Raw genomic sequence first — 22,006 nt, forward strand, 5'->3', positions numbered from 1 at the left:
CCATTCATGAAAAACCAAATATTGAAAAGGACGGAATCTGCATTCAATCTTGATGCTTCCTAATGGAATTACAAGAAAAAAGGTAGTATATTTCGTTTCTAATAAGAATTACTCGAGTCATTCTACTAACATCAAACCAAATGGTAATTGTGGCACGTATAACAGTAACTAATTGGAAAAAAGCAGTAACAAAACTGATCCAAACATTGAGAGGAATCAAATATTGTTAATCAAGTATAAAGGTTATGATAACTAAATGCCATTTATTAATTGAAAAGGAAAAGTTTAAATTTTAAAAGTTCAAAGTTCATTCCGGGGAATCAGACGCTGAAGGTTCCCTGATAAATAATGAATTTCATGGTGCCTGGAAAGTAACTTTTTTCAAATTACAACCATAAGGGGCAAGAGCGATGCAAAATTTAATAATATTTTCATGAAACAAGTTCAAAGTGATCACATACTAAGGAGAATGGAGTAGGGAATTTAGATGGCAAATTCAACAATCCCTACAAAAAAGGTGAGTCCATTAGAAGCTTTACACACCGGTATAATCATCTATGAAAGACTACGGTACACGTCACTTTCACAGACTAGTGTTTCCTGCCTAGTACACGAACATGACACTACAAAAAATTGGCATAAATTTTCTAAATTATTCGAATAAACCAGCTTGATTTGATTCTCTCAACTAGATCGTCTTGCTTGGGGCTAATAAGTTCAAAGCACAAGCGTTTAAATTCGTCACGACAGCTCAAATCTCATCCAGGAATCTTTTTGGTACAGGATCATTACAGGAAGATGCCTGACAGGACCATTATTTATAGCCGCATATCAGATGCTAATAAGCTCTATTATGCAATCAGCCACATTAATCCATCTAAATAGACTGGCGTGGAGAAAAAATCGTATTAAAAGACATTACGTCATTTTCAAATGAGATGACTTGTATTGTGGAAAGCTTGGGAAGCGGCGGGATTATTAGAGTAGAGTAGGTGGGAAGAAATATAAGCGGGAGAGGAGGAGGAGGAGGAGGAGGAGGAAGATGAGGAGGAAGAGGAGGAGGAGGAGGAGGAGGAGAAGAGGGATGATGAAGCAGAAAAGAAGTTTGAGAGGTAGAGGAGGAGAGAAAAGATGAAGAAGAGGAAGAAGTTTGAGAGGAAGAGGAGGAGAAGAAAGAGGAGTAGGCAGAGGAGGAGAGGAGGAGTCGGAGGAGGAGAAGGAGGTGGAGGAGAAAGAGGATAAGGAGGAGTAGGAGGAAGTGAAGGAGAAGCAATAAAGATAGATAAAGAAAAAACACCTAAGGTGATAAAGAGATTACTGCATATTGCACAAGTCAAGAAATTTCAAAGATGAGAAGAGAAAATTTGAAAGACTGCGTACAAGTGAGGAGTAGAAGAATATTAATTAACCTTATCTAAATTTGGGAGAGGAATAGCACAAGGTTAACTTATTTTTTCTCTCCCTATCATTTTGATGATGTACTTATTGTATTAATCAATAAAGAAACAATTAAATATTATGAAAAATCATTCAGAACAGTTTCATTCACTCCTACTTCGGTTTTAGATTCAGTTTCATTGAATACATTACTCCTACTACAGTATAAGATAAACGATATAATACGGTACATTAAGATGAGATTGAGGAGATGGTGCAAATGTAATAGAATGAGAAAATGAAAATGAGATATACTATATTTTCATTTTTCTATTTACAAGATAAATGAGGCAGATCTATTGAATTTTGCCCTAATTAAGTAGATTTGAATTCTTTTTACAGCACCAATCAAGGAAAACAACATACAATTCGATTAAATCGTGTGCTCCTCAACGATTATGCAACTTTATTTTAAATGTGTATCAGTAAAAACCACATAGCTCTACAACTATTTGTAGATATAAATATAAAGAAAAATAAAAATCTCAGTACCCTTTTAGAAATATTTTATCATAACATGTTTCGAACATTTATGCCATTTATGCAATGTTCGAAACACGTTGTGATAAAATATTTCTAAGAGGGAGCTGAGATTTTTATTTTTCTTTATATTTATATTACAAGTAGCCCTATACAGAAAAGAGATAAACTATTGTAGTTATGAAATTTGAAAGATTGGAACAAAACCTAAAAATCAATCAATATTTAATATTTATTTCAATATTTAAGGTTTAAACCTTACACCAATATAAATAGAAACATTATTGCTTTACATATATTCCAACAACAATACTTTTTAGTACTGTACTTTCAAGCCGATTACATGAAACTTACACCAATTTTCTCAATTACTGAAACCACAAACTATTTCACGGACCATTGACAATTCGCCTCTCAATATAAAAGAATATCACTTGACATTTCAACACAGTTGAACAAAGTTGAGCTATTGTCATAGCCGACAAAACAATACCCAACAATTCTTTCATGCACGTGAACAATAACCCACTGTTGAAAGGTAGGGAAATAATTATTGTCTTTATGCAACAGTTTTCAAGACTAAACCTAACAATTTACAAAGATGTGCAATAAGACTTTGGTGAGACAACGTAGTGACTTTCCCAGAGCTATTGTTCACCTACCATGGTTCTCTACTACTTATTACATTTGTTGGGTATCCTTGGAGCAGCTGTTATTTTTACCAGTGACACGTGAGCTGAGATCCCCAATGACAAATGCAAAGTGACTGACTGAATTGTTGGTGGGAATCTACTAAATTAGAACTGTTTACTATTGTGGGAAGTTGGGTCACTGGGTGAACAACGGGTAGGCGAAGCGAGAAGGATGAGAGAAAGCTATTATTGCTTCTTATTTATCTGATGGAATTATTCAGTTACATTAATAGACCATCCTACTCACGAGTAGGAAGTTGTAGAGGAGCCGTATTTAATTCTGATTGGAAATTGTTCAAATTTTCAAACGTTGGAAGAAGATAAATTTGTTTATAAAATGGGTATTTTATTCAAGATAAAACATAACAATTATTATCATATCGCCCCTGAATTATAATAATAATAATCGCCCCTGAATAATCATTATCAATGATTATTATCATTATCGTATCGTCAAGAATCTCCTTCAAGATTTTGGTAGAGAGTTAGTGGGGAGGATATTTTTAATATTCTTTCCGAAGAATGGACATTGATATGTCCAAAGCTCCGCCAATTTATGTAGATGCATAACAATAAAATATCTATAGTTATTATATTACAAATTACTTTTTCATATCATATACAATTCAATAATTATTTTCCTAGTCTATATTATGTAATTCATCTATAATTTTGCTGTATTGTGAGCTATTGTATATAAGTGTATAAGCCAGTATATTTTAATCTACATAAATAAAGTACTCAATCAATCAATCAATCAAGTTCAAGAGAAAACGAGCCATGTTATTTTGATTCCACTTCAAATTCATAGAAATGTGAGTCGAACTAAAATTTATGAAGAAAGCCCAAAACTGTTCTTTCCATGAATTTTACTTCTTCAGAATGAAGGCTTTGGTTTTTCACTTCATAAATTTTTTTAATTTACACTATGAACAGAGATATTGTGAAATTTCTCCTTATTAAGGTGAAATGAAAACGATATTGGCAGTTACACATAATTTATTTGAGTAGAACTTGAGTTTCAATGCACTAAGCTAAGGCATCATAATCAGTGGTCTTCTTTGGTTAGACCGATAATGATGCCTTGCATTGAAACTTAATTTTGGCTCAAATAAATTATGTGGAATTGACAATATCGGTTTTATTTCACCTTAATAAGAAGAAATCTCACAATATTTCTGTTCATAGTGTACATTTTAAAATTTATGAAGTGAAAAAAGCCTACTAAATTTCAAAGAAGTATATTTCTTAAAATTCATGGAAAGAACAGTTTTGGGCCTTTGCCTGTTGTTATTTTGTCAATAATTTATTGCTTATGAATTATTATTGAACCATATGAATGAATGAATGAAAATCATTGAAAGATTATGTGATTTCAAAGTTTGGTGCTGAGCCACATTCCATGAAACCAACAACTCTATCCTGAATCCAAAAGCATTTTACTTCAAAAAACTTAATACTACCGTAGGCCTATTCAAAATGTAATTCATAATGTTTGTTCCCCTAACAAGGAATAACCGATTTTTCAATTCCAAGGTATCATAATCCGAAGTTTAAAAATGACCAAAAACTTTAAAAATGGGAGAGATATTTTGAAGGTAGATTTTCACCAAGAACAGTATATAGATATACTATATAGCTATATCCTTGGATTTATAATTCATAATGTAATTGTGAAAATGAAAATGTAATTCATAATGTTTGTTCCCCTAACAAGGAATAACCGATTTTTCAATTCCAAGGTATTATAATCCGAAGTTTAAAAATGACCAAAAACTTTAAAAATGGGAGAGATATTTTGAAGGTAGATTTTCACCAAGAACAGTATATAGATATACTATATAGCTATATCCTTGGATTTTCACTGGATCCAGTCCACAAAACACATCCAACACCACTCCAGACGCTCAAGAAATTTATTAGATTTGTCGGATTGCATAATTGATTTTCTCCAAATGAAGTTCAAGTCAGAGGGCGTTAATGCTTTCCATCGACAATGTACTAGCCTGAAAATCACTTCTAACTTTCAGGATTCCTTATGAACAAGATCCAATACTCACCATCCATCCAATACTGACAGTTTAGTTGAGAGAAAAAATATAGTGGGATTCAATTTAACCTGACAGCATTCCTTATAAATAACTTCAATGCTTAGCATTCAACCAATGCTGACAGAGTGAACCTCACTTCAGATAAAATCATGTTCCAGTCATAAGTTAACACATTAATGTGGGTTGCATCGACGCATGGCCCATATGCCATAAACTATCAAGTGAGACAAATATTATTACCGAACCAAACTCTTGATGCGTAGTTATAGTGGATAAATTATACTTTGGAGAAATGGTATTTAATATATACATTCACACGTGGTCTAGTAATGCATTAAATGGGGTTGCATTATTGGCTGTTAGGCTGTTAGTTATAAGAATGTAATAATTCTCAAGTGAGTATAAAGGTCTCAAGTGTAATAAGTTTAGAGTGATTTGAACGACCAGCGTTGGTTGAATGTGAGGCATTGATAAATATTATAAGGGATACTGACAGATTAAAGTTAATCACACTTTGGACATATTAGATTGATGGAACATTGACATTGCAGATTAGTAATACGTGGGAGTTGGGTCGAAATACCCCTTTCGTAGCATTAGGTCAAATAGAAAATTCTCTTCTTAGGGTGCCTGTCCGTTACGAACGTTGGCGTTCATCAAATAGAAAATTAGTAAATTAAAAAATTAAAAACTAGTAAATTATTCACTACTACAGCGGTTTTGGATTTTTTTCTATCTTTGGAGTGTATAAAAATATTGTAGTGAACTCTCTCCTCTCTAGGGCAAGTTCTCGACTTCTCAAGGTTCGAGTAAATTCAAAACTATCTTGAATTTTTCCAAAACATTCTTACTTTGGAGTGGATAAAGACTACTAAGCAAAGACGCTCCTATTAGAGTGAACTCTACTCTCCATGGTAAAGACACAGTAACACTGTAGAGTGGACTATCTTGTTAAGGACAGATCACTGAAAGTTATTTGAGGAGAAAATGTCTTGATGAAAGTGGAATAGAGTGAGAAAATCAAGTGATGTGCTGGTTAGAACTAGGGCCATAAAAACTCACGCTGATGATGTGAATGTAACAGATAACCAACCAGCAATACTTCTTACCTGAAACAAAAAGAAAACAAATTTAGTTATAAATGCCATTATATTTCATCGAAAAACAGTACTACGAAAAAAGTGGATAAAAGTGAACATGATCTTATTAAATGTTGTTTTCCATGACCAATCATTTCTTGAATATTCTATTATCAATAGGAAAACGTATCCCCACATCTACAATGTCAAGTGAGTAAATTGTATTATTTACTGTTGAATAATTATAATACACATAATTATGAAATAGGTTGCTGATAATAAATTTAGTCCTACCCCACCATAATAATAATAATATGTGTTGGGGTGATCATGCTATTCTTATTTGATTCATGAGCAAAAGTGCAAGTCATTATATGTAGTGTGAAAGAATCATTCTTTTCTTTATTGTATATTTTTCAAGTACTCTTGTCTATGGTAAACCAAACAAGGTGCATTCTTCAACACAGTCACAACTCACACCTCTACCGGCTGCATACGTGGAAATTATGGTATGCAACTTGTTTGGCTTCAAATCCTATCGATTTCTCAGCCTAGACGTTCACTCAACCCAGATTAGCCAACTTACATACTGTACGAAAGGCGTAATATCGGAGACTCAGACACAGTGCAATGAGATCCACTTCAAAACTGTCATTATTCCTTCAATATAACAACAAAAATACACATTCAAACAATGCTGACAATTTGGTTGAAGAAATATTTAAAGTGAATATTAAAATATCAAAGAAATACTCGTAGTTCTGTGAACAGTAGACCTCACGTAGTATTCTCATCCACAAGTACCTGATTGAAACTATAGACCTTATGGAATAATACCAACGTTAGTAGACAGACTAATTTTGTCTGTCTACTAACTTTGGAATAATACAGCAATAGACTGGCTTCTCCACACATTTGTGTAATCACTTGTCAGCTGATTTATGATGAATAATTCTATAGTCTGATTTTTACTATAATATTGGCGTATGAAGAAGGCTCCTTTTTCCTTTTATATTATCCTTGAAATGCAAAATTTCCAAAAACCTTGTATATACGTCGACGGGTAATTAAAAAAGGAACATACCTGTCAAATTTCATGAAAATCTATTACCGCGTTTCGCCGTAAATGCGCAACATATAAAGATATTATCATTTAAACATTAAGAGAAATGCCAAACCGTCGACTTTAATCTTAGACCTCACTTCGCTCGGTCAATTAATATTTTTCAAATAATAATAAAGTAAGATTGATTTAAAAATGTCAGCATACCTTATAAATAGAATCAACTAATGCTGACAGTTTGGTTGAGAGATTGCTGAAAAATACTATAAACTGAGATTTAATTAAAATTGGCAGTGTTCCTTATAATTTTTTATAACTGCTTCCAATTCAAACACTCATGACGGTTTGAAGTGAGTCTGTATGAACGCTCTACGGATTCACGCAGTCATGGTTTCATGAAACGTATCAATGTCGTATCAAATTTCACCAACTTCCTGTCACTTTCACAATAATTGAATGTCGAAAACTGCGTTTGTTTCAAACTTTACATTATTTGAAACTGAGATTTCTCTTCTAGTACTAAGCTTACATGATGAAGATTATCGTTCATTGAGGAGTAGCTAGTAAATATAGTTTTATAGTGCTTACTAAGTATATGAAAAATAGTTTGATTATAGGGGGAATATAGTTTGAATATATGGATTTTTTGAATAATATTCAACATCTATAATGTACTGAGAATTTGACATCCTAGTATCTAAAAGATATTCACGAGTTTGAAAATTTGAAAAAGAAGCAGCTAAGGTATATCTTCAGTTGTAAAGTTGCAATACTTATTCATAATATGGAAGGAATAATGGGATATTATTCAATTGCTGGTAAATCCATACAAATTAAATGATAATTCTTTTGGTGCTGTCTACCATTCTAGAGAGCCTAGCGCAGGTGACAGTTGAGGCCTCTTTTTCAGGAGTCCTCTACCGTCGCAGGTCTCGACTGTCGGGGCTGTACAAAAATTAGAGTGGCCTCAACTGTCGCCTAACGCAGGCAGAAAACAATTTGAGGCCTCTTTTTCAGGAGTCCTTTACCGGCGCTGACCTCGAATGTCGCCGGTCTCTACCGTCGCTGGTCTCGACTGTCGCAGGACTCTTCTGTCGTTTGCCTCGTTTGACATCGACCCTGTATATAGTTTCATTCATTCTTTATTCATTTATACAGTAAGTACATTATTATTTATCTCAATATTTTCTACTGCATTTCTTAAAAAGAGATGAGATGCATTCTGTAAACTAATTTATTCTTTATTCTTTATTGATTGATACAATAATTTTATCATCAAAATTATAGGGAGAGGTCATAAGATAACCTTGTGCTATTCCTCTCCCAAATTTAGATAACACATAGGCCGAAATAGGTCTAGTCTTGTAGTTCTTCAACTCACAAATTAAGTTTTACTTAAATATAGTTTTCTAGTGCTAAGCTAAAGATATGATAAAGATATCGTCCGTTCATTGAAGAGTAGCTAGTACCGTAACTATGAATGGAAAAGGTTTTATTCTCAAAAAGCAAACATGTTACAAACATTTCAAATGTTAACTTTACAATAATTTGAAAAAATAATACTCCTCACCTAGAACGAGTCTGTTTGTGAGGAGTTAGTTTTTTAGGAGTATAGTTTAACATTTGTTTGAGTGTAAACTGTTCAGTAAGTAGTCTAGCATGTATAGATGAAAAAACAGAACTTTAAATCAACCAGATGAATCAAAATCAACAAAATATGTTGGCAAGGATGTGAAGATTGCCTTCACGTGATAAATTTTACTATATTCAAATGGATGAAGATATCGTCTTTGTAATAATAATAAGAGGAGTAGTATTTAGTAAATATAGTTATATATTTGAGTGAAAACTGTTCAGTTGTATGTATAGATGAAAAATACAGAACTTTTTATCAACCAGATGAATCAAAATCAACAAAATATCTTTGCAGGAAAGTGAAACTATCTTTCACATGGAATTAACTAATAAATTCGACTTCATTTAAATTTCTTCAATTGTTGAGACGAAGGTTGAATATCAAAATCGCTCGCATTCAAGAAAATTGTGTTCATTTAAGGTGTAGAGTAATGTATCCATTAATCGAACATGGAAATAAATTTAAATTCTATAATAAGTTATGACAGTTTAAGTTGCCTTGAAATTCGGTCACTATATTAAAACAGAAGCACTGACAGAGACCAACAAAGCACTAAATCAATCCAATTTAGCATATAAGACTCTGCATATCTTAAAAGTATTATAATACGGTTTTTCACAGGGTTTAAAGAGATATTTCATAATCAAGTAATCCTTAGTCGTACGTGATAGTGAATGTTTTTGTGATTTTTCTAGCTTCAAATTTATCAAGTTTTTATTATTTTTCAATTTATTAATGCATTTTCAAGTGTAGTAATAATTTGTTTCATCTTTCTGATCAACCGAGATACAAATTTTTTAGTATAATGTATATTTGGACTGTAAATTTTTGTGATCTTTATAAAAGTGTTTTCATAACCTCATTTGAACTATTTTTATCAAAATTAGGGAGAGGAACAGTTTTGGGTTTATCCTGTTGATTCTCTCCCAATCATTAATTTTATGTTGTGATTATGATTAAGGAATGTAATAAATGTAAATGTAAATGTGATCACTTCCACAAACCAAATATGATGGCCTCACTAAAAAGTTAGATTTTATGCTTCTAGGTAGGTATTCTATGTTCTTGGGTATTTCAGGAATCACGAACCGCATTGATTCAAGAACTGTGGTTCGTGAATAAGTATTGCTAGAAATTGGCAATAAAGTGATTAGAAATCATAAGTTTTTTTATTTATTTAACAACAATGACAATCATAAAATGATTGGAAACGAAAAAACAGTGGTAAGTGGTATAACTAGTTGGTATACTAGCAAGGAATTCGTATGATAATCAACCAGTTACCAAGACATCAAGAAAGATTTCATTCCGAGATGAGATTAGAAGGTGCAAAAACCTTTCACATAACTTATAATTTTCAAAATCCTTCATTCATCAACATCTCAAAAAATAAGTCTTTATCAGTTATAATCCTTTATTTATTGAAATTTCTCGAAGAAGTCCACCAGTTAATCTGAAGCTCGTGGAGAGAAGAGATTCAAAAAAATAGAATGTAAGATTCGATACATTGTTATCAATAATCGAATTCAGCCGATTTCAATAGAATAGAGAGTTCGTAGTTTGACTGCTGGGAATCTCGTCATTGATAATTTCATTGGCCAGAAAACCGGCTCATTTTATAGCTGGAGCAAGTCAACAAAGGTTCAAGAACCGTTAAGACAGTTCTCTGTCAACTTTACTTCTCAGCAAGTCCTGCTTCGATAATTTCAAACAACGGAAGATGATGACTATACGTCACCAACATCTTCTAAGAACTACGTAACTGCAAGAAATCCAGCTCCATCTCAAGAAAGTAATGGAGATAGTAAGTACTCTCTACTCTTTACCCTATTTCACGTAACTTCCGACTTCGTTTAACACGTATAAGGAAGGGAATATAATATTTTTAGACAATATTCTAGTGTTTTATTAGGAACATAATGTTTTCCAATTCAGAAGTTACATCAATTTAGAGTATTGAATACAATATTCGTGCGAAGAAGATATCAGCTATTGACTACACACATCTAAACCAATGCTTCTCAAGATCGCAATATACATGAAAACCTATATAAATCATCTATTATTAGGCTTATTTGTGTCTGGATTAGTAGATAAAGAAATTTTGAATTGTTTCTTTGTTTTGGAGCGTGAATTTTTTGTTCAAAAAATTAATAAATGTCAAAAAGGACCTTGATTTGGAGTATTATAAATTGGAATCGAAACAGTTTTTGGTGTAAACGTATTGTGCTTTCCAAAAAATCGACAACTAATTATTATTGCAATTTTTACTGTCAAATAGTATCTCCATATTCCAAAATTAAAAATTATTCTTTTTCAGCCAGGACACTTTTACATTTTTTTTCTTTTTTGCACAATACATTCGAATTAGAAAAGTTGATAAAAAACAGAGAAAATTGATATTCATGATGAATAATGTATTTCTTGATGTCTGGGTCATTATAATTATTTCATCGACATGAAATACATTATACAGCTTGATGTACAAAATTAGAATTGGAACATTATTGGGTGTAAGCCTGTTGTACTATTCTGAAAGTTGTGTAATTATCAATTATGAATGAAACGAAAATATGATTGGAAAATACTTGAATGAAGATTTATGGATTCTTGCTCCAATTTAATACTGTAGTATAAAAAAGATAACAAATTTTGCAACAATAGAAAACAAGATGCGTTGTGACTACACTAGTATACTACGGTCTCTGCAGATAATTTTTATCTCTTAACTCCGCCTTCTCTTCCTCCGATTGGTCGAAAGCATGAGAAATGAAACTTGGAATTCTTCCAACAGGTAGCAGCACTTGTTGGGTCAAATTTACTCGACTCCCTCCTGAATGAGCAATAGTTTTCAATCTAACTCTTGACTCCGCCAACTTTTCCCTGATTGGTCGAAAGCCTGAGAGATAGCAACTTGGAATTTGCCAATAGGTGGCAGGACTTGTTGGAACAAGTTGACTGAATTCTCTCCTGATTGGAAAACAGTTTGTAATCAAACTCGGAATTCTGCCAGTAGACGGCAGCACGTATTGGGTCATAATTACAACTCCGCCTACTCTCTCTTCCGATTGGACGACTGTTCATAATGTGTTCAATTATAAACTCTGCCACTAGGTAGCAGCATTTGCTGGGTCTTGATTTCAGATAGAAGGATACCGGATAAAAGTTTTGAATCTATTAAGACACTCAAAAAGTTTTTGGGAAAGGAGAAAAACCTACGCCTCATAGGTAACTGTGTAATATAATTTGATGGCTCATAGATTGAAAATATTTATCCATGAGAATATAAGATAATATTTTATTTCACCTCATTCATACTTAATGCAAACTCTTCCAAAATTTCAATGTGAATCCGATACTTTTATAGAGAAAAAAGATTCTCTCAAGACTCGAGAGGGCATTCTGGTCCGTTTCAGAGAAGGTGTAGGCTAATAAAAAGGAGTCCTCACCACAAATCTGCCAAGGGCCCACAAATCGTTAATCCTTCCTGATTTTATATTAAATAATTATTTCAATTATTACAAAACGATGATCATTATGAAATGTACAATCAATTCCAATAAACAATATTACAGTTATAATACAGTAGTCAAGAATTTTACTTTTCAATTTTAAGCAGAAATATCAAGCAACAACCCTTGTCAATATAGAAGAAATGAGCACATTACATCAGTATACTAGAACTAGAAGTGAGATTCATTTCTAACTTTCAGCATTTCTTGTAAAAAAAACATCAATGATTCTCACGGAACCAATATCTTGAAAGTTGAATCTCTCTACAGAGCTAGAACAATGTAAACACTGGACATATGATGAATACATACTGTATGTAATGAGTAGTAACACTGTGATAGATGTGATAGAACTCTCTTTATTAATTTGTCAACAAAATATGGAATTTTGTTTTTGAGAAAACTAGATTCAGTCACAAACAGAGAGTGTACAATGTTATAGGCCTGAGGATCTTATTAAAAATGTGTAATAATACCTTAGTCTTGTCAATCTACAAATACCGCTGTAACATACGATACGTTCACAAATATTTAGCATTCCACAACAAGTAGGTCATACCTATAGTTGAAGAGATTTACTATCAATTGCACAGCACACACACACACACTGACATTCACACACCAACGCGCATACACACCCACTACAATACAGGTACCTACAGCTACACAATATGAACATCATCAACCGAAATAGCTGCAAGATTCAGTTAAAACTGTCAGCATTCTTTAACTATGATTGCCATTCAACCAATGCAGGTAGTTTGGAGTGTATCCCTGACACTAAATAGCATCAATAATATGCTCTACATTCAATCAATGAAGAAACTTTAAAATAAATCTCTCGTATACTCTATAATAGAGAGGTATAAGTTGTAATTGCAGGATATGATTAACATTGGTGTTGCTATACTTGTCTAACATTTGACAAAGCAGATAGGAATATCATTTTCTAGCTCAGTAACGTTGCCAGATCGCTTTACAACAATGTAGAACTAATCATTAATTATCAATATATTACATATCAATTATGAAAATGTATTATTAAATCATTGAAAAATATATTTTCTGACTTATAAATATAAATTTATTATAATAATTTTTTTATGTTTTTGTACTCCAGAGCAAAGTTAAGCCCCCCGATATTTATATTTTATACGTCAGAAAATATATTTTTCAATGATTTAACCGGGCGTTTGTGTGAGAAATTTTTGCATTCCTCTGGGAATTGATCTCAATCCACTGTGATTAGATAGAACCTTTCTGTATGAACTATAAATATATTCGTATACGAAAGAAGAAATTATAATAGATTTATAGTTCATACAGAAAGGTTCTATCTAATCACAGTGGATTGAGATTAATTCCCAGAGGAATGCAAAAATTTCTCACACAAACGCCCGGTTAAATTTTAATCCTCATTCATTTCAAGTGAACCAAATCAGAGAAGTACATTTCAAAAAAATGGCTTCTCTGATTGGTTCTACTGGAATTAATCAGGATTAAAATTTAACCGGCACTAAGTACCTGATTGAATGATTACAAAAGTTGAACAACTGAGTCATAATTTTGTCCCAGTCCCACACACACTACCTCACTCACTTCCATCTTCAACAGACGACGAAATTATCAGCTGTTTTTCCACGATGAATAATTATCCTTTTAATGTCCTTCAGCGAGTTTTCTCAGGGATAAGACCTAGTGCAATCGAATTTTTATATTATAAACCTATTATTTTCTGAGTTTGTGAGAATCGTTAGAGCCATTTTCGAGATACGGTGAAATACAAACATATAAAAATCTAAGCATCCAAACATCTAAACATATAAACAGAAATTGCTCCTTTAAAAGTAAATATCGGGACACCGAGCTTCGCTCATTATTTTTATTTATTGATAAACAGAACCATAGCCTACTATAGATAGAGTGAGACATGACAGAACACAATTCTCTAAAATGATCGTGTTTATATTTCACAGCTGGCTATACGTCAGCTTATGAATTTCGGGGATGCGATATTTTGATTTTCCACAGAATCACTCGCTCACTTTTTACTATCCTCAGACGACGAAAGTCTCAGCTGTTTCAGCCAAGGATGAATTATCCTTTTAATGTCGTTTAGCGAGTTTTCCCAAGGATGAGACCTAGTGCAATCGAATTTTTATATCATGAACCTACTATGTTCCAAATTTCGTGAAAATCGTTAGAACCGTTTTCGAGATCCGTTGAACATAAATAACCAGATATAAAAATACAGAAATTGCTCGCTTAATATAATAGGAATGATTATCAGAAATTGCTCGTTTAATAGTATAGGATTGGTTATTTAAAACAAGAATGAACTGCTAATGTTACAACAGATATTCCGGTATCAGCTATCATCTATGGAAGGCAGTGACAAGGCAGATAATCAGCAATGTTGTTCTATCTTTTTCCACTGCATAATATCGTGGACCTCACTAAAAATAACATCAATATGCTTCACATTTAACCAAAGGAGACAGATTGAAGTGGATCTCTCTATACTCTATACTCTAACATTAGCAGTGTTTTGTCAACAGAGGTAAGTTGGTAAACCTGCGGCTTCACATGAATCGTATATTGTTGTTAACAATGGAGTAGTGCAGACACGAGTGACCATGATCGCTGATCACGATCCACGGCATCAATGCGACCTTGCAACAAGTTATTTCATGAGAGTAGAGCATCGCTGCATCAAATCACAACATACGTTCATTGTGAAACGAGTGTGGAATGCTATTATAAAGCATGATGTGCAATTGTATGAATCAATAAATACTGCTAATTTGCAGGTGAAGACATAACTTTTGAGTTCCACGACCACGAGAAGGTGTGTTGTATCTGCTCCATCTTGTATAGTTACTTCGAATATTTTTTTCTATCAATGTCAAATATTTTTTCTGTTTCATTTTATGACAATTAAATTTTCAATTGTACTCTTTAAATGTTAGTTGTAAGGTTGATAATAGGATATGCACCCCTGAACTAAGATATTTTTCAATGAAATATAAAATTGGAGATCAACTTTTTAAATTCCAGGGGCTGTAGACTAATAAAATATTTGACGATATATGTGTGTTTTTATTTCATTGCGGCTGTAATAATATCTATACCGTTAGATATTCGTATACCTACCGATCTACTGTTACGGAACTGTATCTGATACGAGATATTCACAGTACAATATAAATTTATACTCATGTCTCCGCCTACGCTTCCCCTGATTGGTCTAAGATATAAATCATGATATATCAACTTGAACCAGCCTATAGATGATGGCACTAGTTGGATCAAATCTCTCCTGATTAGGCAACAGTTTTTTATCTCACTCTTGACTCATAAACTTTTGACTCCGCCTACCCTTCCGCTGGTTGGTCGACAGCCAGAGATAGCAGCTTGGAATTCTGTCAATAGGTGGCAGGACTTGTTGGATCAAGTTTACTTGACTCTCGCCTCATTGGGATTCGGTTTGTAATCGAACTCAGAATTATTCTGCCAGTAGAAGGCAGCAAATGTTAGATCATATTTTCAACTCCGCCTACTCTCTCACTTGATTGGCCGACTGTTCGTGAAGTATTGCATTCCAAACTCTGCTACTAGGTAGCAGTATTTGCTGGGTCATGATTTCAGATAGAAGGATACTAGATAAACGTTTTAAATTTAATTGTTTCAAGTGTTTGTGTTTTGTTTCAATGTGGAAATTAGTGAAAAATTGGAAAGTCGCACATAACCTTTATTTGGACAATTTATTCTATGAAATTGGGATGAAAAGAACGTTTGGACTGTAGTCTGATTCTTTGTCCTTAAGTTGATTGTAAGTTAAATGATAAATAAATCTATTGAAACATTTCAAAACGTTTGTGAAAACGAGAAAAACCTTTGCTTCTATATAATATAATTCGATGGCTCTTGGGTTGGAGATATTTTATTTATGAGAATATAGAATGAAATTTTATTTCACCTCATTCATACTCAACAACGCAAATGAACCATTCTAAATGATAGCAAATGATTCACATTAAAGGGAGTGAGATATCTGTCAATGAACCAACAAATTCTAAAAATTTTAAATGTAATGAATTACATTTACAATTACATGTAATGAGATAAATAAAATAAATGAATGTTTATTTCCCAAAAAAACTAAAACTACAACATCAATTACACAAAATATTAGATAAATTACAATTACATACAATAGTTAGTTACAAAAAATTCTTATAATGTATCCTCTACTTGTTTAGTTTTTTCTGTGTGGAAATTGACCTACTCCACTATGGCGTACCATGTTCTAGAGTAGTAGATACATACTGTATCTTGAGCGAATGGCTTAATTTCGGTTGAATCTTTTTACTAGATATTATTCCGTATTTTGTGAGACAGAACTTTTCAAATCAAAGCGCTTCCAAGGCCTGATATAATAAAAATAATTCATCTGATTCTGATACAATCGGGGAGTATAGAATGTAATACTTGTTAAAATGTAGGTGTAGCATTTAATTCTATTACATTCTATACACTCTGGCTACAATACGTCTCTCATGAAGATGAAACTCAGTAAATTTGTTCCGAATACAACCATAACTCATAACTGAAGTAATTTTTCATTTCAAGCCTGTCTAGACCCCGTGTCTCAAATTGCGTGAAAATAAGAACATAACTTAGTTTTGAAGGTCATGAGAAGCACGTTTTAATATCATTCGAGTATGGGAGCGGGTCAGTGATGAAGAGAAGAAGAAGAAGAAGAAGGAGGAGGACGAGGAGTAGGTGAAGGAGGAGGTGGAGGAGGAGGAGGAGGAGGAGGAGGAGGTGGAAGAGGTTGGAGATATGCGTGGTCAGAATGTGTAATGGAAATCGTGTCTTCTTGGACTTTATATGAATCACAATATTAACCGCACATTAGAAAATGGCCGACTAAATAGTGTACCGCAAAAACTATTAGGGACACGCCCATTCATTGTCGCACGAGCCGAGATTCACTGATAGTCGGCCAAAATCTGCATAATACACGATTTAGAAACGCGTGACTCCCAAAATTATTATTATTTACAACCAGCAATTTTCAACTGAAGTAGACTACAACTGCCAAAAAGAATTAACCGGATATCTCCATTGAAATAATTTGCTCTTTGTATTTCCAGTGGACTCCTGGAGACAATGTTTCATAGTGTCGAGAATTTCTAGGAGGATTGTTCTTCAAAAACTTCCTAGTCAGGAAGAAAAATATCCTAGTCAGGATTCTTCATGGAGAATAATAGTAATAATATAATAATAATAATAATAATAATAATAATCATCATTATAGATGTCATTGAAAATGAGGACATATTCGTTTCAGATTACAATGATAAAGTTATGGTAAAAAATTAATGGGTAAAGTTATTTTTTAAAGACACAATCAAATGTATACTTACACGTATACCCCCAAACTATATATATCATTGGATTCAGGAAGAAACGGCCTACAACGTTTATTGGTCGCCTTTTCCTCTAAGTCGGCTAATGACTTCAATATTCGAGAAATAACAAAAACTCCTTAATAAAAAAATACATTTTTCGAGATATTTTCTTTTTTTTACGGAAAAACTATGCGGTTTATCGCAAAAATGTAGAGGACCACATTGAAAGCCAGTTATGAGTAAATAATATTGAGAAAAAATTAAAAGCTGTACTATGAATAGTAACTGCAGGACAGGCGATTTTATAAGCGCGCGTTTTTTACAACTTACCCCCCTCCCTACAAAGCTGTCGACCACCCTGGGACGTGACGACATCGAGTTTCATATACACTAAAGACCCCCTAACAATAATCCGAAGTCAAATTCTCTGCCTCTCTCATGTATGCTCAATGTAAGCCAGCGCCTGGACTAATTCGAATGATTGTGTATCAATAAATATATGGAGGCAAATTGACGATCAGCACTGCGACTGCGGTGATATCCAGTCAGATGACCACCTGTTAAAATGTCGTCTAGCTTCAGAATGTACAAAACATCATGATATTACTTTCCTTGCCCTATTACCATAAGTAAGGAAAGTATTGTTTTCCGAAAAAAATTAAGGTACCCCAATTTCTAAATTTCTATTCGTTTCAAGGTCCCCTGAGTCCAAAAAACTGGTTTTTGGGTATTGGTCTGTATGTGTGTGTGTGTGTGTGTGTGTGTGTGTGTGTGTGTGTGTGTGTGTGTGTGTGTGTGTGTGTGTATATGAGTGTATGTGCGTCTGTGTACACGATATCTCATCTCCCAATTAACGGAATGACTTGAAATTTGGAACTTAAGATCCTTTCACATTAAGGATCCGACACGAACAATTTAGATCAAATGCAATTCAAGATGGCGGCTAGAATGGCGAAAATGTTGTCAAAAACAGGGTTTTTCGTGATTTTCTCGGAAACGGCTCCAACGATTTTGATCAAATTCATACCTGAAATAGTCATCAATAAGCTCTATCAACTGCCACAAGTCCCATATCTGTAAAAATTTCAGGAGCTCCGCCCCAGCAATGCAGATAGATTCCCAATTATCAGGCTTCAGATACAATTGAAACAAAAAAAATCAAGTGGAGTAGATTGAGCATGAAAATCTCTACAATTAATGTTCAGTAACATTTTCACCTAAAATTGAAAATAAGCTTTAAATTCGAGAAAATGTGATTATTCAATTGCAAATTATTGTTGATTCTATTAAATCATTCACTATGAAGAGATAGCAGACCTCATGTGTGTCTCCAGCGTTATTGTTCTGTCACCAGCTGGCTAAAATCTTTGAATAGTAGACTTGTGATGCGCGGGAACACTAGCGTCAGGTGATCAATTTTCAAAACGGCAAGGAAAGTTGTGTGAGTGCGCCACACCAGATTTTTTTTATATTTAATGACAAAGCTGTTAAAACATTTCAATACTACTCTAATATTGGCATAAAAATCACCTGACACGCACGAACGAACGAACGAATAAATGTTTCAATGATAAAGTCATTAATTTGAATCATTACTTCATAATTGAATGATTTTCAAAGTGCACACACAGTTCGAACTCAAAAATGTAACTCGATAATTTGACAAAAATTTCATGACGTCATTGTGAGCTTCTATAATTAAGAAACAGCTTCCTGGTAATTATGACTTAAGAGAATAAGAAGAAGCAAGCTAGCAGTGAGCAAAGTTTGGAAACTAGTATTTTGAAAAGTTCAAGTTCTGTTCTATTAGCAGCACGCATCTTGGGAGGCGTCAATGTTCTCTAGTGGTTGAAGGCCTCCATGTGGCCTTGACACTGGAGATACGTGTAATTTTTCCAGTTCCAGTTCTAGATTCACTTCGAACTGTCATCATTCCTCATAAATAACATCAATGCTTCCCATTCGATCAATGCTGACAGATTGAAGTTGATTTTACTGTAGTTGAAAAGTGCTATCCACCAGGTCCAAATCATTGATTTTGAAGAACTGATAATTTTCTACGGAACCAGAAACGAAGATGAACTTCAAAGGTTGAGTAGCCTATTTTGGAATATACTTTTAGTACTATCAATAAATGGTTCAATGATAGTCATTAATTTGAATCATTACTTCATGATTGAATGATATTCAAAATGGATATTGTGGAGCTCTTCCTGGGGGAGTCTCTCTCACCTCCAAGGATAGGACAACACATGTGGGGTGAATCTTGTACTAAGTCAATGGTGTAGCGGCTATGAATTTGTAATTGCGTGCGTGGACGCTGAGTGAACACCAGACTGATTGACTCACTACAAGACTCAATACAATTGTCGGAATCGCGGGAGGCCTAAACGCTCGCTCACCCTTGATTCCTCTAATGACAAATTGTATAATGATGAAAATTTTTTATAAGTAGTGTAGCGATCGCTAAACACTGAATACGGATACCTTAAAATTATTACCTGTGAAGAATGAGCATACAAAATCATACAGGTCGAGCAAAAATCCCGAGGTAGATAATTTACGGGACTGCGTCTCTAATAAGTTCTGAAGGATTAAAATACGGTATTTGAACCAAATATCGTTCAGAATATATTTCGAGATCAGAGTCTTGTCGGGTTTAAGCTCTATTGTAGGAATTTATATGATCTGTGGCTGCCACTGCTGTGCAATTGATGTGTTCGCTCCTAAGTCGAGGTAGGTAACAGATAAAAGCTGATATATGAGCAGGTAAGGACAAAGAATAAATATCTTGATCTGACCCCACTCGCTACATCCACTTAGACCTGTTCCAATATCCAGCTTAATTCAATTATTTCAATGATCGTATTCGATCGGTTCTTGATGATATAGAACGTATCAGAAACAATAATTGACAGGCTTAAGAAATAATCGAACTCAGAAAGCGAATTAACAAAACTGAAATATATTACAATAAAATATGTAATCATACAGTGCAGATTCAGGATTTGATTTACAGGTTGATAATAATTTGGCATTAACAGAATAGTTAAAAATTTTCTTGTGCTTGCATGATACCATGCGTGATTCAACAGAATTTTACGATTGATAAAATTGAACAATTTTGAAAAAATAGTGAAAAAATGAATTACCTATAAAAATATTTTTTAGAAAAATGCTCGGGTCGTGGTTCAGGCAGCGGAGGATAGTTAATCAACTACAAATTCTTATAAATTTAATATGAATAAATTCTAGACTCTTAATTGCTAAAGCGCTTGTCGGCGTGGCCAATAATTTAACGAAGAAAAATTTATGTTTTTCTGCACTGAAATATTTTCGAAGCGTAGATTGGGGCCCCTTATGACTTATAACTCACGTGAAATTCCTTGGTAGTCGTGGTTTTCTTCTTTAGATCAAAAATCGTTTGATCGGCGGCAATCCAGGCTTCAATTTCAGCACGTGGGGAATTTTAATTTAAATATCTCCTTCACCGAATTAATTAAGGGATAATTTACTTTAAGCTTTTAAATTTATCGATTGATGAAAACAGAAATTTATAAATAACAAATAGATTGGCCTAAAATATCGGCTCACAAATAAAACATTTAAAAATCGAACAAGAAATTTTACAAATAGGACTTTGGTAACTATAAAAAGAGATCTACACGGTAAGGATTTCAAAAGGGAAGTGCTGCTCTTTTCTCTAAGCTTTTAGGCTAGACCTTGCTTCTCGGAATCTCGATGTAATAATTTGCATAAAAATTTGCCATTGGTAGAACGCTTGTGACGTAAACATGACGTCAGTGGCAAGCAGTAGAATACAATTCCTTTAATTACAATAATAATTTAATTTATGTAATTCTTAAAACTGCTTAATCTTCTAGACATAGTTCCTATCATACAATGTACACGTGCTAGTGTAACTGATAAGGCAGGGTTGATGTCTGATAATAGATTAACATGTGTTGCTTTCAAACGATCACCGTCTTGGTGCTATTTCTATGCACTGTGATTGGTTTAGACCTACCAAAGAGATTTAATTACCATGTGGTTCAGTTGAATTAAATTATTAATAAATTAATATTCTTGTACAATTTTTATTAGGTTTGAGATTATTATAATTAATTTCTGCCATTTTATCAATAATAGAATTTCATGCTATGACCTATTTAGTTACAATAAGACCTGACGCATAATACAATTTCTTAAATAATAAATAATTTCAACAATAATACATACATTTTTTTTTTTTATTTGAAATTCTTGATCCTTTATTGATAGTTTTATAATTTTTAGAGATGATATTTTACCTTGCATGAAAACCGGCATGATATTTGACAATGCTTTGAATCAGTCAGCTGCGTTCGAACTGTTTTAAAAACATCTGATCGATAGTAAACAAAGTGTAACCTCAAAATCAGTGAGCAATTCGTAAATAATTTGTGCTTTATTCGCAAAATAATTATAATTTTATTGAATAATTTTCCTAGAAAAATATTCAGTACAGAACGGTACTCTTATCTAATATACAGTTATTGATAAGTAAGCTTTATCGCTCGGTCGCTAACTATTCCTTTAGCAAATTCTTTCATTTTAAAAGGTAATCACAATTTTTCTCTCTTCTCATGAGATCTATTTG

General features: G+C 33.3%; 1 protein-coding gene across 1 annotated transcript in view; it reads right to left on the reverse strand.

Moving 5' to 3' along the window:
- Positions 1 to 22,006, reverse strand: part of LOC111057644 (spectrin alpha chain, non-erythrocytic 1-like) — a 404,931-nt gene that overhangs the window by 139,696 nt on the left and 243,229 nt on the right.

The sequence above is a fragment of the Nilaparvata lugens genome, chromosome 7 (genome assembly GCF_014356525.2).
Source record: "Nilaparvata lugens isolate BPH chromosome 7, ASM1435652v1, whole genome shotgun sequence".
In the NCBI taxonomy this organism is placed as follows: Eukaryota; Metazoa; Arthropoda; class Insecta; order Hemiptera; family Delphacidae; genus Nilaparvata; species Nilaparvata lugens.